Source organism: Corvus brachyrhynchos, unplaced genomic scaffold, assembly GCF_000691975.1.
Source record: "Corvus brachyrhynchos isolate BGI_N302 unplaced genomic scaffold, ASM69197v1 scaffold279, whole genome shotgun sequence".
Classification (NCBI taxonomy): Eukaryota; Metazoa; Chordata; class Aves; order Passeriformes; family Corvidae; genus Corvus; species Corvus brachyrhynchos.
In genome coordinates this window covers 10,444,730-10,455,733 of record NW_008246060.1, presented here as the reverse complement: position 1 = coordinate 10,455,733, position 11,004 = coordinate 10,444,730, and the positions used below count along the sequence as shown (strand labels likewise).

Below are 11,004 nucleotides of genomic sequence, written 5' to 3'. Positions count from 1 at the left end.
TGGGTGGGCTTTTCTCTGGGATGTGAGGGAGCATGCCAGGCTATGGCTCCGGGCACCCTTTGCAGGAGGGTCTGTGCACAGCTTGCTGCTGTTCTCCTTGTCCCAGAACTGTACTTTGGCTGGACTGGCAACTCCCAGTCTGGGTAACTTTCATCTCTGAAACGGGGGGAGAAATTCCTTTGTAATCATAGATTCCCCTCTACCATCACACAGGTGATTCCCACACTCAGCATTGCCATCATAGTCTCCTTGATGCCAGACCAAAAAAAAAAAAAAACCCAAAAAGCAGCTAACACTGTTTTGTGCACCCAGTCAGTTTGAAGAGCAGTGATGAGATGAGGGTAGTGCCACTGAGGTGCAGCAGTGTCAGGCTGTGCCTCCTGGCAGCAGGAAGGGCACACTCTTGGCTGTCTCAGCAGCCTCCTTACAAAACTCTGGGAGGATTCCTACTCTTGGCTGTTTCATGCTCTCTTATATGAGCTTCCAAACCAGTCCCTCTTCCATTGCTCTCCTGATCATCCATCTTGTACAACTTGCAGAAAGACAGAGTGAGAGTGGTTTAAGATACGCTTTTGTTCTCTCTCTGTGTCTTTTCCTTTTATTCCCCTTTTCCTTTTCTTCTATTCCATTTGTTTCCCCCTTCCATTCCAGCTCTTCCTTTGTAGAGGTGATTGCTTTAAACTTGAATTATGTGATCAAGATACACTTTAGATATAAATTAGCTTTGAAAATAAAACATATTGTACCTGTTCTTAAAAAATCACAATGCTTTGTGGCAATATTCCCAAGATATTTATCAATGCTGCAAGTAATTGTTTCTCATTATTTTCAAATATTGCTAGACTCTGCTCTATGGAACTGAAATCGCACTGTCAAGCTTTTATTTGGAAATGAATACTTCAGAGCTACTCAATATTTCTATCACTATTGCAGGTATTTTCATAACAGCTCTCTCTTGTAATCCTTTAATGTCTCTTTATAAGAAACAGAAAATTAGACAAGATTTTAAAAAGAAAATCAGGAAATTAGTGAACTTATTTTTTGTGCATGCATTTCTGATACTACTTTTAGAAAAAATAAATGTGATGCTGTTCAAATAAATGCAGAAGAAACATTCTAAAACTTATTTTTTCAGTAATACTTTCAGCATTCAGATTTAGTATCTGATTTGCCATTTTCCATTTGTGGATTGGCACTAAAGTCAGATGATATTGCAAACATTAAGGCTTATGTAGAAAATTGCAGATGTCATGAAAAGTAACCAGGTTCCCCCTAGATATGTATAAAATATTACTTCCATGTCCTAATTAGTGGTAATGACTTTTAATAATGCAAGAACTAGGATGTACCTTTTGGGTCTGGACAAACTAAGCCGTAGTTTTTAATGTGGCTCATACATGTGTTTTGTTTCAACTAAGACAATCTGCCATAACACAGGACAAAACAAGATGTTCTAATTTTCTATAAATAAAGCTTGCTTTGGTTAAGATAGAAACTGCCAATTGCAGAAATACACACGTTGTTCGTAATTTATAAACAATAAACACTTCTTTTGGCAGGCTTCCACGCAGTTCCTTTCTGCTCGAGGTCTAAACTGTGAATGAGAAATGATGTGAAAGTTACAAATGGAATGGCTGAGGGACCTGGCAGCGTTTGAAGTGATACTGGTGCCAATCCAAATCCATGCTAGAGTCCGTTAGGATAGGCCAGTTCAAAGATGTAATACAACTTACTGGAAGTGGCTATATCAATGAAATGTCAAGTGAAATATATATAGTACTCTAATTGCCATGTGGTAATGACAGAATATTGCTGAGGCTTTTCTCATTCCTGCCTTTCATATTATGGTGGAGATGCAGATAAGCAGTTACTTGTGCATCTGGATTTCAAATGGTTGAAACTTCAGTTAACTTTATATTTATAAGGGTGATGTTGGATAAAATGAACCTTTTCGGGGAAAAGTGTGGAGAGATTTGGCATCAGACGAGCCATAACTGGCAAATTGTTGAATACTCATTGCTTTGAACATGAAAATGGCCCTTTTGTATCAATTTGCTTTCCATCTCCAGTCTCCTCTGCCATGCCTTATTACAGCTGTGGCTTGGGATCACCTCTGGAGTTGTTTTCTTCTTCTCCTCCTCTCCCGATCAGCACGAAGAGGGTACACTACTTAAATGGGTGCTCCAGGCTGACTCATGTCATGTGAACATCATGCTCAGGCTTTTTATGTGAGCAATGGACTGGTTTTATTGTGCCAGTAATCCAAACACTTATTTCTTCCCACTTCTTCAGGGTGGGAAGGTGCTAAAACTTCAGGCTTTTCTAATTGTCTGAAATCAGTCAGATTTGGGTGGGAAAACCTTCTTTTTAAAATGTTTATACTTCTGTCGAGTGGTCAGCAGGTTACTTCTCTCATAGTAATCTACACTGTTAGAGCTCTGCTCTAACAGGAACCAGTGTTTTCAGATTTTCCTGAGCTGGTTGGGATTAAGCAGGCTCTAGCATTTCCTTCCCTAGTCCAAGAGTTATCCTAGATAAATTTCCTACAGCCCACTGCTACAACACAGTGACCTGTTTTTTTGACACTTCACAAAACATGTTTGTCTCATCAGAAAACACTGTTTAGTGAAGTTTATATATTTAGTTAATTCCTTTGAAGTGTTGATTTTCAGCGAATTAAGAATCTGAACATTATTTCTGTTCATTTGCGGTTTACCATCTCTACGCAGAACCAGTGCCCCTTTCCGATGCAGTGTCTGCTACTCTTCCACATCTGTAACTTAACCTCCTCTTGCTGTATAATTTATATACTGAAATTGTAATTCTCCATTGATCCAAAATCAAAAAGCCCATTGATTTCTGTCATTCTGCTTTTTCAGAAATGGTTTGTTACGCTGACTACAGGCCTGCGCTGAAGCTCACTGAAGTCAATGGATGTCTTTCAGCTAACTCTTAACAAGCACTGGGTCAAACTCTAAAATGCAGCTCTTTCTACTAAAAAAAAAACAACAGCAGGACTTTTTCAGATCATCAATAGAGGAGTGTTGTAGGCAGAAGACCAAATCTGTGTGCATGCGTGCATTCTCCCTCAGGGATGTTCCCTTAGAATTGCAGACAGCAGAATAATAAATCAATTATCTGATTAAAACAAAAATAATTAATATGCAATTATGACAGATGTCAGGCCAATTAATATGTAAATATTCATAAACTACCTGACAAATTGCACATATGCAAGAAGAAATCTTTAAATATGAACACCCCACTGTGTTTGTTGAACATAAGGGCAGGATGTTTCTAATTTGGCTGGGGAAAATAGCAACAAGTATTTCAAAATAATTTTGTTTTCGTTTATCAAATACACATTCCCAAGAGTGAACAATGAGCTGTGATCTGTATAAACAAATAAAGTCTTTATGTGTCTCAGCACTCCAAAACTTAAAATGTTTGCTTAAAATTGGCAGAACTAGTATCAATCCAAGTCATTCAAGCTATGATAACATTAAAAAGAATGTATACTTGTTAAGAAGCTGCAGTTCTTCGCCAAGCTATCAGGTTTAACTAATTAATGGCTCCTTAATAATTAACGTGGGTTAATTGGTATATCCCCATCAATCATTAATTTTTTGATTCATTGGTCACTTTGTCAATTCAATGCATGTTAACCATCCACAACCAGATTTACACTTCAGCCACTTTTAAGGTAACCTACACAAATTAATTTCTTTTCTGGGTTAATTATTAGTTAACTCCCTTGGTAATTATTCACTAGTTTAATTATGTTTTACCTTGCATTCATTATCTAGTCTTCAGTTAATAATTGTATAAACTATTTTCTCTGTTAATTTTTAACTAGACATCCCTTATTAACCATTAAATAACCCCATCACTAGCATATATGTTCCCAGCTTTAGTTTACCCGTGTATGGATTTCATCACCATGTGGCAGTAAATCACCCCTGCATTTGACAACTTTGTTAAATTTAATAGGCCAGTGTCTGAGCTGGACTAAATTGTGTCTCTTTTACTAAGGCCCAACCTGCTGTCAGAATGAAAGTGCTACTCATGAGTGGGTCATACTCATTTTTTGATCAAAACACGGACATAGTCATTTCTATGACTCTTTATTTCTTTGAGACATCCAAGACTGAAGGTTTCCCCAGCTTTGTCATAGTTGCAAAGGAGACTTCAGACCTCTGGCTAGTAAGTTGAAAAAGAGGATTTTTTTTTTTTCCAGAGATAACTTCCTTAAGAGTATGTGGCAAGACAGATGAATAAGAGGAACATTGTGGAATCTCGAGGGCAAAAGAGTTTAAGGACAACTATCAGGAATTTTTTTCAATATAGCAGAAGGGTAACTCTCAACGGTAATTAAATCCTTTTTTCTCCTAATTTAGCAAATTTCATGATTGCAAGGCTGGAGACCCATCCTGCTTTGCAACATACTGGTGACAATTTCTTCATCTGCACACTGTGGAGCTTGCATAAACAGATATAGCTAGAATTGGATACGGTTTCTCTATTAAAACTTTTCTCTGGCAACATAATCTTCTTTAAAACAGTAGCTATCAAAATATAGCTTTTACTCTGCAGTAGATATAGGCCATACAAAGAAGTAGTACAAGTGCCCATAGAGAGAAGGTAAGTGCTAGACCCCTGTGAGGCACCTGCTCTTCTGAAGCAATCAGTTTGATTGGTGCAATATGAAATGCTTTGCTATTTTTACATTGCTCTATTTTTCTTTAATAATTTTCCACTCGACAACTGCTTTCCCACATTATTTTCAAATTTCTTGTAGAAAAGGATGTTGAAATTGTCTTTTCCCTATAGGGATGGATGACTTCCTAACAGTGACATTGCAGAGTCATTGTGGTTTCAAAACACTGGTATTTATATTGAAATTAAAATTTGGGGTTTTGTTTTTTTTTTTTTTCTTCTTTTTTGACCAAAATAATATGTTTCCCGTGAGGTAAATTAAGAAGAAAAAGACTAAGATACTTGCTTTCAGAGCTGGTGACTGATATGAGAACACAGAATGCAGCAGAAAATAAATAGGAGCATTTTATATGTTAATTGCTTGAAAATTTATTCTTTTAAATTTGTTTGTTTTATTTGTGTATTTTAATATTGTCTCTACTGAATTTTCATGGAAAATATAAGAATTCCTATTACTTGCCCGGAATTTCATCTATTTTTACATATATTTAAATAAATATTCGAAATATAAAAATAAAAGTTCATCTATAGACATTAGAGTGAGACAGAACTAAAACTAAACCCAGAAATGTCTCTATAGTGTTTATACCTGTTTTGATATCAAAGCCAATTATTGTAAAATTTTTAAAAATTATTTTTGACCACAATGTTTTTGTTTCTTTGAGGAAATAGAGCAGGAGCATGATGTTTGTGTCATAATGGATGTTGAGAGAAAAATGTCTTCTTAAAGTTTCATCCTTTAAATGAATTTAAGTATAATAAGTTTTTAGACCTTTCAGTGATTGGTTTTGCAAAGCAGTGATTTCATTCCTTGGGTCTGGTTTACATTACTATCTACATCATGATGATTTCATCCTCTTTCATAGTACTTTAGTAAGGAATAGCCTGTTTCAGTCAGTGATATGACAGCAGGAAAAAGAAGTGAAAAGGTAGATGTTAGACATAGTATATCTGAGTTAACAAAAATGCAAAGGAAACACCAGGAATATAAAATCATTTTCTAGAGAAGCAAACTTAATTTGCTAGAAGTTCAGCACACTCCAAGTTAGGAGAGCAGTTTTATTAGTATCAGTTTGCTGATCTTCTGTGTATAGAGACCAAAAACCTTTTCTCAATATGCAAGACTGAATCCCTGGTCTTTGATTGAGAATGAATGTGTGGCAGCAATTTGTGTAGCAAAGGGGTGACAGGAGACAGCAATTTCCCTGCCCTTATATTTTCTGTATGAGAGTTCAGAGTGGATGCCTTTGTAAAAGACAACAGGAAACGTTAGCAGCTCTCAACTCAGAAATCAATTAAGCTGTTTGGTTAAATATCTGGGACAATGGTGTCTGCTCGCTTCAGTTTAGTTAAACAAGAAAGATGATTATATATTAATTAATGATTAATTTATTTGCTTTTGGTTATTAAAGCCTTTTCCTAAATTATTCTGGGAAAGTTTTTCAAAAGAGCCTAAGGGACTGAGGACAAAGTAGTGCTGGATAACCTAAAAAAGCCCTGAAAAAGCTTGTGTGACTTTTATTACTTCTAAAGTATCGTGTTCCAGTGTATTAAGATGCTAAATGTTATATATAGCAATTTGATAATCTTATCTGGCACTGGTCTTTCATTTCTTAACATCTGGCTAATCTAAATGTGAAGCGTGGTATATAGGTTCAAGATCCAGCAGCAGTCCCATCCCTGTCATCTGGGTGTGTGTTACATAGATCTTTGAAATGTTCAGGAGAGAAATCTCCAAATGCCTACATGTTAGCTATGACTTCACCTTGGTGTCAGAGATATCTCTCAGCAGTAAAGAAAATCTGGTAGAGAGCCTTCAAAACCATGCATGTGATTAAGAGCAGATCTAATGACTATGCAAGAAATTACTTTCATGGGCTTAAAGACATTTCTTTTTGAAGGTAAAACAAACCATGAAATTAGCTGATAACAAGGTTGAGATTTATACATTTAATCCCTTCAAGGCAAATCTCTGGATGAATTACAGTCAGAGAAAACTGTCTCAAGATAGCCAGTATAACTAGCAGAATATTAAAAAAAAAAGGTATTAAGGAGCTAGCATAAAAGTGGGGTGGGGGTGGCGGGGGGGGCTATCGGACCCTCCTAAACAAGTCAGAAACTAATGAAATTACTTAAGAAATACAGCCTTTGGTTATGAAGATAAATCCATAAACAGCCCTATGTGCAAAAAGAGGTAATTAAAGATTTTTGTAAAATGAAATAAAAACAGTGAAGTGAATAAACAGATGAAAATTCAAAGAGACAGGTGAATTCCATTGTAGCCAAATGCATTAAAGCGCAAACTAGAACCAGGTAGTTAAAACTAAAATAGTATGGTAGGTAGCAAGCCAATACCTCGTTGTCATCATTCTGCTGTTTGCAAGTCATCTGCAAGCAGGTCCTCCAATCTTTTACCATGCCATTGTTTTAAAATGGTGTTTTGATTTTCTAGTGAACCCAGTTCTTCTTAAACAAACTCTTGTTTCAGATTTTTGCGACACATTTTTTTTAATATTGTCAAGTTTTGTGTCTCTATGAAAAAAGCTTAGAACTTGGACAAGACTGTACTGGATCTGCAAATGTCATGAAAGATAATTGTATGAAGCTTGGTTCAAGAGGAATAGAAGCTATTTCTTTTTACTAGCTTCGTTTAACTGGTATTTCATGACCAACTTGCTGTACCTACTATTCCTTTACAACCCAAATGTGTCTGCCACTATTTCAGTACCTTTTCTCCGGTAATGAATCTTCCCATGCCATCCTAAGATGTCATCCTTTGTTCTACACTATGACATTTTTAAGCAAACAAATTTCATCACTTTGATATCATAGACTGTCTATTTTATTCTTTCTTTACAGATTCTTTTCACTTAAATGATCTCAGGTGTAAACCAGTTTTCTCAACATGTATTGCAAAATATAGCCTTAATATGTTGGTCTTGCTCTCCCAGATCCAGGAGATGGACAAAGTGGCATTTCAGTATTGTCACTGGAAAGGACTATAGGTAAAATGAGGAAATTGGCCTATTTGCATTTGTGTGGATCATACCTTTTAAAATGATGCTTGGTTTTGCTATCAGGTTTCTCTGGTGTGCTATTGCACTAGATTATGGAATCTTAATTATGGAATTTTAATTATTGCCAGTTAAAATATCTAGTCATATATTCAGGTCTTCATTTTATCCCTGTCTACAAAGCTTTATACCTAGTTTAGGAAGCAATATTTTGTTTATCTCAGCATTTATTGCTTCCTTTAATAGTTGGTAAAAGAAATATCATATCACCCTAATCAAATAGTTTCTGGGGCTACAATATCATGAAAGTTTACTACTGAACCTTGTTTCACCAGCAATACAGAACTTCCATTATTGATACCATTAATGAATGCAGAACGCTCTTCATGACAATTAAGAGATTCACATACATATTTTTGAGTGCTTGATTTCACATATGAAAAGTATAACTTAGATGATATTTGCCTCTAAAAATAAGAGATTATAAAGATTTTAAAAATACTGCACTGAAATCCTTCTCATATTCTTTTAATTTCCAGGAACAATAAGAAAAATATTATTTGCTTCCTTACAAAGGAATTTTATAGGAATAATAAAATATTATAAATTACTATGTATCTTAATGCATATTACATGGAGATTTCTGTTGACTGTACACTGAAGTATGCTCAGAAGTTTACTCTTTTTTTCATATTTGGTTTGTCTAAGCAGTTATAGCCACAGTTTAATAAAGAGCACCAAACTTGTGGTGCACCTGCTGACTTAACTTCCTTGGTGATTAGCTGCATCTGGAACAGAGGACTGCTATGAAACTGAGTACATACAACTGTTGTTAGCAAGTCTGAAAGTGTTCTGTTTTAAAACGTATCACTTGAGAAGAGTAAGGTTTGATTTAGGGAAGAGTGATATTTAATTAATTAAAACTTTAATTAAATCAATTAAACTAGGAAGATTTTATATATTAAGTCATGGTCAGACAGATAAAATCAAATGCCTGGCACCAGCAACTGGACATGAAAACCTGAAAGGAAAGCCTTTGCATGTGATTATTCTGATCGAAATTTGCTGCAAAGGCCAAAACGAAGAAAAAAATTATTTTTGTATGAAGTGCAATTATTTTGATAATTAGGTCATTATTTACATTTCTTTTTGGGTGTATCTGAGACTGATGAGACAAATTCTCTTGATGATTGTTTAAAGGTTTTTAAAAAGGCACAAGTCAAAACTATAGAGATTGGTCCACAATATGGCTGTAAGCTGTATTTGTTAATGACTGCTAACGCTACAGTTTGCTAGCATGTGATACAGAAGTAAAAGAGCTAATATGCTCTATTGTGGACTGCAAGTCTGAGAGACAAAATTGGGCTAAAAGATGCTGTTCATTAACCCAGTCATAAGTAGGTATCTTATCTTTTGGGCTTATGAGCTCAAGGCAGACAGATATTGCACACCCTTTCTTCCCCATTCCTTGATGTATCTTTGGGTTCAGTGACCAATATTTTTTCTAATAAGATCAAAGCATTATGTAGCAAATAGCTATGTAGCATGAATTTATATAAATCTCCCTGAAATATTGTTTTGGGTAAAAAAACATATTCATTGAAATTAAAACAAGTTTTCATTTCATTTTTGTAAGGTAGATTTGCTACCTTAAAGAAGTGGCAGTTTTCTAGATGCAACTTGAAAATAACCAAACCAAAACTGTCCTTGATTTTATTTTCCCTTTCAATACAGAAAACTGTGAATGATTTTATTAATAGTAAAGGATTTGAAAAAATATAAAGTGGAGTTATGTTTTGAAATATTTTTCTCACATGCTTTATTCCAACCTTTTTTCCCCCTTTCTTAGGGAAAAATAATCTGTCTAACCTGAAACAGATTGTTTTGTGTGTATGAGAACTTCTGTAGGTTTGATTAACACTACACTGTCAAGTCTTTGGGGTCAGGGCAGATTGTATTAGAAGCATGACAAGTAGTTAATGAATTTGCATTGACTGATCCATACAAAGCTAAAGATTTTTCTGTCAAGATTAATGTCCAAAAAGAGTAGGACACACTATTTGATACATTATCTTACACTGAATCATACTGTTATTGGACATAAGATTAAGGAACTGTGTTATTTTGTCTTATTCCATAGCTATACAACTGGGTTTGGCTATGACACTGATGTATAGTCATTGCTTTAAGAATTCATTTAATCACCAGTAATGTCCTGCTGTAATTCCTCTGTATATGGTGTGTGTACTGGCAGTAACAGGGTAAGTGCCCAGTCTTGCAAACATTCCCTTTCTAACAGTTAGTGCTGTGTAACCACTCCAAATGCAACATGGACTCAGAGATGCTTGGTCCCAATTTTAATCTATGCCTTCAGTGTGAACCAGTGTCCAAAGACCTGGTGATGAAACACTTTAAGCTTTCACATGCTGTCTAGATGTCATGTGGTCAAAAGAGTTGCTGTTCATTAAAACTGTAGTGGCCTAACTGAAATGAATGCTCAGTGATTCTGTGAAATCTCAGGAGGCAGAATTCAGTGAAAAGAACTACTGGAATGCTTTTCCAGGGAAATTAGGCATACTATTCTTGTCAAAATGGTAAGAACAGACAGCAGAAACTCTGGGTCTTGCAGAAGTAAAAAGGATTAAGAAAGATGTCTTATCAAATTTTGAATAAAATTCCAGAACCTATGCAAAATAAGTAAGAGAATAAAGATAACATCCTTCTCATAAGGGATGTCCATTTAAATATGGATGTAGAAGTTACAATCCACAAGAACAGCAATGAATGCAGGAAGAGTGCACAAGAGGAGAGAAATAAGGCAAGATATTCTCCTTGCACATTTTTTTAAAGGTGACTGTTTTTTTTAGGAATAAACCATATAGAAGTTTATTTAAAAAAAAAAAAAGTCTTGCAAATTCGTAGTTGACATCTTGAGTAGATTCAGTTTTCTGTATTATATCTAGGAATTATATCTAGCCAAATTCCCCAAAAAATAAACCAGTGTGATTACTCTGCTCAAATTAAATATCAAGGTAAAACATATTTCTTAGCAAGGAAAGGAGTGATTTATGGGGTTTTTTTCTGTTTTATATAGAAGATATTACCTTAATCATTCTTTAAGAATATTTCTTAAGCAAGAACATGAATTGTATCAATTACAAGATATCCTAATATTTCGAATAAAGACACTGGGTTTATGGTAGTTTAAATGAAAGAGGTAGCTCAGTTATCAGTAATGGTGCAAAAGAATAGTGTATTAGGATTTACTAGGGAA

At 35.1% G+C, this 11,004-nt stretch overlaps 1 long non-coding RNA gene across 1 annotated transcript in view; it reads left to right on the top strand.

Annotated features, from left to right (window-relative positions):
• LOC108449635 overlaps positions 1-5,038 on the top strand; it is a 7,581-nt gene extending 2,543 nt beyond the window's left edge. The window contains exons 3-4 of the long non-coding RNA XR_001865872.1: positions 843-933; positions 2,880-5,038. This is a non-coding gene — a long non-coding RNA (uncharacterized LOC108449635). The remainder of the gene's footprint in view (positions 1-842; positions 934-2,879) is intronic.
• The last annotated feature ends 5,966 nt before the right edge of the window (positions 5,039-11,004 follow it).